Here is a 7,576-nt window from a genome sequence, read left to right as displayed (position 1 = left end):
AGAATTAACTAGAAAATCCCACAAAAAATAGAAACTTCTGTCCCTTAGTTTATTAGAACAAAAAGTCACAGCCGTTAGATCTTAGACAGAATTTAGTAACACAATAATTAAAAGAAATTACCCACCTACGCCATAGAGTTTTTCCCCGTGCCTCCTCCATCTCACAAGATAGGAAAAAAAACAAGACAAAAAAAATAGATCAATCAGGCTCTTCATCCGTGGTGCCGCCGCCATGAACGCATCGTTCTTCTGGCACGTCGATCATGCTACGTTGTCATGGGATCAGGTTCTGCTGCTCCACCGATTGCGTCACCAGGTATGGGTTTCGCTACTCTACCAATTACGCCACCAGGTATGTTCTCCCCTAATATCTATGTCTCCATGTATGATTAGTTGACCATCGATTCCACGAATCCATGCGGATGCTTCTTTAGGCTGTCTTCCCTTGAAATCCGTCTTCAATTTTCATCATGTGGCCTCGATCCTGCTTGCATATCAGAAAACATGGAGTCTGGGATTGCAAAGGTGCTGAAAGAACCATGATGGTTGCTGCATGCATTAATTTAGGAATTTCTTTGCTCCGTGGTTCATCTTTTTGCTTCTCCTTTTTGCTGTGGCATGCTAAGAATTAGCAATGAATTTTTGCAAGAGCAACAAATTAACACAGGGATGAAGGACAATGTACATAACAAGCAGCTGCCATAGACCACACGAACTAATTAGTGTCAATCAATAGATACCTAATGTTTCATCTAATCAAAAGTCCATGCACAGAACTGAGAAAGCACCCTATTGTAGGTTGTGTCTATAGTGCCATCTATACTAATATACATGCTCTGAGAAGTTAACAATTTGTCATGCATATTGCATCCTCACGATTCATGATCTGTAGCTCAAACAAGAACGAGGGCAACAGGAGTCGGCAACTCGGTGCAAGTGGCCTGCCTTGGTCCTTCCTGCTCGGATAGTAATCCATTGTGTCTCCTACACGAGACTGCATGCTCCAGACTAGACAACAAGTACCAGCAGCAGGTGCGCCCCTCCACCCTCGCCCTGCCCAGGATTGTGATATTCAATCTGAACCATCAGATATGCCATTGCATGCCTCAGGTGATTAAATTTATTTGTTTACTACAATGTCATAAAGCGAAGTTCGGCACCTGTAAGTTGCTGCTGTTCGCTCCTGGGCAGCAAGTCAATTAATCCCGGCAGCATCAACACTCTGCAAAATATTAGTATCAAATGGTGAGACCACTTAACTGCCTACTAGCTACTGCTTCATACTGTTTTCTTGACACTACATAACCTAGCTTTTCATAGTTAGCACATTAACACAACTAGGAAATTGATTATTGGTTGGAATTTAACAAATTAGTCTGTAGAGTATCACATTGTTCATATTACCCAATTTGAAAGGCAACCATCATATATTTATTTCACAAATCAATGTAAACTAATGATCACTCAAAAAGTCCAAAATGTTACCGCGTATTGAGGAGTCCTAAGCGGCCATCACAAGGATATAATTACTCAGCCAAGCATTTCCATGCAGCACATTGGGCATACTGTGGTCTCTTTTATATTTTCTTTTAACTTTGTTCATATGCCATGTTGAGAAACATCTATTCCATATGAGAATAATACATGTTTCGGCATCTGAATAATTGTGTTATGATTAAGTCTTTACTAAAGTGTTCTACAGGAAGTAGGATGCAGCTGAGTTTAGCACCGGTAAGCCGCTCCTCCTGTGCATTAAGGTAATTAATCTCAGGAGCATCAACAGTTCGTGGAAGATTAATACCAAATGGTGAGACCACTGAACTTCCTACTAGCTGCTGTTTCGTATGAATCTTCTTGACACTAAATAACTTAGGCTTTCTCGGTTAGCACAATAGCACAACAAGGAATTTGATTATCAGTTGGGAGTTCAACAAATTAGTCTATGTAAAGTCCAATATCTTCCTAAGAAAGTGTTTGCGACAACTATACATATCATTCTCAAGAGTCACAAAAAGGGATGGACTAGGAGGAGTAACGGTAAATGATGAAGATAGCAATTAGAATATATGATGTGGTCAAGGACATAGTCTATAAAGAAATATTCAAAAGGTATAAAAACACTTTCAGTATGATGCTTCGTCACTAGATGAGGCTACCAGATTTTTACATAATAAGTTCATTTATAGAAATTTAGCATACTGCAAACTATCTTCAAAATAAAAAATGACTTATCTATGCTAACATGATATGACATAACAGTATTGTCTACTACTCTGTCGAGGAATTGGAAATATGCATCAACATTTGATGGAAATAGCTCAATAATATCAAACATCAACACTCTATATTATGTTACTTGAATCTTATTAATAGTGCAAGCCAATAGTGAGCATCCGCGCATCATATATTTTATATGTATATTGCAATCAGATCAATTTTCCTATTTAGTTATTAAATCCCAGTTTGTCTTCGGGAATTATTAAAACTATAGATAAAATACACTAATTGTTTCTTAAGTATGTTAAATGTTATGACGGCAGGGGGCCTAACACTGCCGTGCCAAATGCCGCCGGTTCCTAGCCCGGAAAAATGTGGAGAGGGCATACCAAATTAACATTATTCCCTAAGTTCTGTTCGACATTAATAACTTACAATCATCATGTAATTGATAGATCAGAATTCTATCGGATGAAAATCAACATCATGTAGGAGCAGCATGAAGGATAGCACACAAAAATTAAACGAGAAATATTATATTGGTGCAATCGTACAAAATCAGAGAAGGGAGAGGGAGAAGGAGGAGACCTGCAGGTAGAAGAATACAATGCCAATGCCGAGCTGCATCTGTCAAGACTGAAGACATCGTGATGGGTTGTCTCGCTTAAAGGCAGCATGACGCGTCCGGTTCGGCGCTTGTGGACGACAACGCCACCAGGAACCTCACACGCGCGCAGGATCCAAACTAGCTGTGGGGGACGAGATCGACGCCCTCAACACTTTGATGGACGCCTATGGCAAGCGGCAGTATCGTCTTCAACGAGCTCGCGTCCTCCCTCGCGCAGCTGCTACCGGGGACCTGCAGCCCCTCCATCGCCGCTGACGGGCCCGAGAGATCCATGAGGCACACGGGGATCCAATCCAGGCGTTGTACATAGCCACCCCGGGGTCGTACCCCTGGGCAGATTGGTCCTCACAAGCGGTGGATCGAACTTTGCTCGGCTTCTCCCATGACTGGGAGCTCCCGAGAAGACAAGAAGATAAGAAGACAAGGCTAGAGAAAGGGGAAAGTGAGTGTTCTTTTAAGGCGGAAAGTCAGTGTACAGCTTGGTGGAAGACCCAATCTTTTCTTTTCTTGCGAATGAAAACATAGTACTACCTTTTTGAACTGTCTTAACTTAACTCAGTTAAATGTCCATGAAATAAAGAAATAAGTATCATGGCCATTTCAATAGATTATACTCCCTCTGTAAAAAATATACTATAAGAGTGTTTAGATCACTTACATAAATACACTAATCAATCTGTATGCAAAGTTCTAAGTTGTTAACAGTCAACTAACAGGCGGGGACAAACATAATAGGCGAAATTATAGTTGAACACGTGTACAGCTAAAAGGTTAATATGTTAATCTTACACATTATTGGCCTACATAAAACCAGTGAAAACTGTACTTGCTCCCTGTTTAAATAAAGCAACAAGCTAAAAATACGAGAAAATGCTAGAAATATAAATTGTGCAACAAGATTAATCCTAAAAGTTATTACGAGAATGGCATTTTGGCTCCCGAGAGTGCGTGCTTCCGCATGAATAGTAAACTAAAAAATATAGTAAATATTTTTTTAAATTGGGAATTCTTTTTGTAGAAGTTCACGTTAGTGTCGGAAGCATCCTTGAAAATTTTCATGCGAAATGGAGCAACGGTGTATCGCCAGTGAAAAAACAAATTTAGGGCGATATTTTGGGTAACATTAGGTGTTTTTTTTTTTGCACATGCTAAAATGTTTAATCTTTTTGCTTACAAATTTGTACGTAGGATTTGGATGTGACAAAGAACACATAAAATTTTTGTTGAGTTTTTCTTTACATTTAAAAAAATATTTTCTGCGCAAGAGCGCACGCTCCCGGGAGCACCAACAGATTTCCGGTTCATAACATAATATTGTTGCTACAGTATCATTAATAAGTATGTACTCCATCTGTAAAGAAATATAAGAGCGTTTAGATCACCTCATAAATAAAATTTTCACAATACTATTTTTTAAAAGACAATAGTATTATCAACGGCAAAATTGAAACATATCTAAAACAAAACTATTTCGTTAAAGGAAAATATATATATATGTCACCAAAGTTGGATCCAAACTTACACAAATCAAACAATAAATGTTCTCATGATAAAAGGTTAAGATACTGCCCATGCAATTTAAATTTGATTAAGACGTGTGCATATTTATAAATTAAGCTATATATATTCAGATGTTGCCCTCGCAAATTGGTTCATAAAAAACATACATTTTGTACGGCATGTACAATAAGTAGGTAAATGTTAAATGCATAACATATATATATTTATATGTCAATGAGAAAACCAAACATACCGATGAACAAATTATGTGGACCAAAGTCTTATATTTGTAAATTTCATCGCATTTGGTCACAATTTTTTTTCAACAAAAGAAAAAAAGTGTTCTCATTATTGACCTTTCTAAAGTTCTAGCCCGCGCATCGAGCGGACTGATGAAGTCATGTACCTAGGGTAGGGTCATGGACCTATCTAAGATACCCTACCCAAGGACATCCTTAAAAGAAGCTGCCTTCCAGTCGACCAAGAGGGACTTCACTCGACGAACTCAAGGGCACTCGACTATGAAGATAGCCACTCGACCATGAAGCTAACCACTCGACGGCCAGGAGACCTAAAGTCACTCAGCACATAACGGTCTGTCATTAAGTAGCTTAAATAGTCTTCATGGCACTTTATGAGGGCGTTACCCGTAACCCCCTATCTTAATGTACTTTAAACCCTGCATAACTGAGGGCTGGAGGGGTTTGACGAATTCTATATAAGCCACCCCCTCCTCAGTGTAAAGGGTCCGCACCCCTGTAACTCATATACACATAAACCAGTCGACCGCCTCCGGGCTCCGAGACGTAGGGCTATTGCTTCCTCCGAGAAGGGCCTGAACTCGTAAAACACTCGTGTGTACAACTACTCCATAGCTAGGATCTTGCCTCTCCATACCTACCCCCCATTCTACTGTCAGACTTAGAACCACGACAGTTGGCGCCCACCTTGGGGCAGGTGTCTTAGCGCCTTTTTGGAGAAGTTGCAATTTGTCCGATTGCCTTCATCATGGTTTCTGGCGGAGCTCTGGTCGAGGGCCGCGAGATCCGTCTCGGTGCGCTCGCTTTCATCGCCGACGACTCCGCTTGGCTCCAGGAGGCACCACTCGACATCGACGCGCTCCCCGTCCGCGGGGCGACGCACTTTCGGGCGTGTGTCCGCGGCGTCCTGCTACGGCAGCCGTCGACCCCATACCGGTCGACTCCTGTGCCGTCCTCCCTCCCTGTCTCCCGCCAGCGCAAGCGCTCCGGTCGGTCGAGGCTTCAGCGATGGGTGAGACACGCAGTGGCTCGCCAATCGGCCACCACCCAAGTCGCGGCAATTGAGCCCGACGAATCTCTCTACGGCATGTTCGATCTGTCGACTGGCTCCGTAGAGACTGCATCCGAGTGCAACAGCAGTGATCCAGCGGCGGAGGTCCTGATGGTCAACGGGCCTCGTAGCCCTCCCGGTTTCCCCCGCATTGACGGGATGGACGATGGAGGCGACCCCGCTCAGGCCCACGAAGAATATCAGCCCGAGCCACTCACTTCTTAGCAAAGAGAAGATCTTCGCCGCCGGAACATGGATGCCCTCCATACTCCCATCGCAGGAGAAACTCCTGAGGCTCGTGCCTTGGAAGAGGTGCGTTTGGCCAACTTGGCTGAACACACTCGACTAGAGAACCTCCAGCGAGCACTCGACGAGCGTGCGCGTCAACGAGTACCCGACTCCAGCCGACGTCAGCTCTTTCCGCAACCGACTCAGGTATATCGAACCCCGATTCAGAATTTGGCAGCCGCAGCCCGTACAGCAGAGTCAATTCAGCCCTCTCAGTCGGAGGCTGGAAGAGGCTTGATGCAGATCAGGGATTTGCTCCGTGTGGCAGGAGATTAGAATTCAGTTGTGTCACAGTCGCGCAACAGGATTCACAGTCGATCCATCGCTGCGAATACTGTCCAGTCGGCTCACAGCCCAAGATCACCTCCGAGGCGCGTGGGATGTGAAGGCCGGCGGGACCACTATGATGACCGATTTGATCGTGATGATAGGCGTCGAGTGCCCACTCCTCCCCCGAGAAGTGGGTCTAACGCCCATCTGCAGCAAGATGACAGGCGCCAGCTCAGTGTTGGGCGGAGAGCTCCAGTCGACCCCAGAGAACCAGGCTTTGACGCGAGATCCATCATCATGCAAGGTTTGGTCGATCGGAACAGAGCTCATAGAGGTGGCCATGACAGAGATGTGCCCACAAGTAGTCGAGTCCATGTTTCAGGTCCAGAATGCTTTAGCAGAGCCATCAGAGCCGCAGTGATACCCCCCAACTTTAGGTTGGCGACTGGGGTAAGTAAATTCACCGAAGAGTCCAAGCCTGAAACTTGGCTTGAAGACTACCGAGTGGCGGTACAGATTGGTGGTGGTAATGATGAGGTGGCCATGAAGCATTTGCCACTCATGCTAGAGGGTTCGGGCAGGGCGTGGTTGAATCAGTTAGCTCCTAGCAGCATTTACACCTGGGAAGATCTTTCCCGAGTGTTCGTCAGGATGTTCGAGGGAACTTGCAAGCGACCGGCCGGATTGACGGAGCTGCAAGTCTGCGTACAAAAGTCGAGTGAAACATTGAGAGATTACATCCAGAGATGGATCACTTTGCATCATACTGTGGAGAATGTGTCGGACCATCAAGCGGTCTGCGCCTTCAAGGATGGTGTCAAGAACAGAGAGTTGAGCCTGAAGTTTGGTCGAACCGGAGATATGACCCTGAGTCGAATGATGGAGATTGCCACCAAATACGCTAACGGTGAAGAAGAGGACAGGCTCCGGAGTGGCAAGTATAAGCCGAGTCAATTGGAAAAAGGAAACTCCAGTCGGAAGCAGAAGCGGAAGGCCGAGCCAGCTGCTCCTGGAGAGGCTCTGGCCGTGACTCAGGGCAAATTCAAAGGGAAGCCCAAAGGATCTTGGAACCCCAAGAAGATAAAGGATAAAGAAGGTAAGACGTGATGGATCTACCGTGTCATATCCACACGAAGAAAGACGAAGAGGGTAACTTCATCTACCCGAAACATACCACTCGCCAGTGCCGGCTCTTAATCTAGCAGTTTCAAGGAAAACAGCCCAAGGACAAAGAGAAGGAGTCGGACAGGGCCGAGGACAATGAGGACAGTGATGGAGGGTACCCTCATGTCAATTCCACCCTGATGATTTTTGCTGATGTAGAGAGCAAAAGTCGACTGAAAGTGATCAACCGAGAGGTAA

General features: G+C 44.5%; 1 long non-coding RNA gene across 1 annotated transcript; it reads right to left on the bottom strand.

Annotated features, from left to right (window-relative positions):
* Positions 1-644: 644 nt before the first annotated feature.
* LOC119308667 lies at positions 645-3,308 on the bottom strand. The gene is made up of 3 exons (XR_005150232.1): positions 2,806-3,308; positions 1,161-1,222; positions 645-1,053 (listed from the first exon to the last, which is right to left on the bottom strand). It is a non-coding gene; the product is annotated as an uncharacterized LOC119308667 (long non-coding RNA).
* Between the last annotated feature and the right edge of the window lie 4,268 nt (positions 3,309-7,576).

This window comes from Triticum dicoccoides, chromosome 5B (genome assembly GCF_002162155.2).
Source record: "Triticum dicoccoides isolate Atlit2015 ecotype Zavitan chromosome 5B, WEW_v2.0, whole genome shotgun sequence".
In the NCBI taxonomy this organism is placed as follows: Eukaryota; Viridiplantae; Streptophyta; class Magnoliopsida; order Poales; family Poaceae; genus Triticum; species Triticum dicoccoides.
Note: the sequence above shows the minus strand (reverse complement) of the source record. Positions and strands in the feature narration are given on the sequence as shown.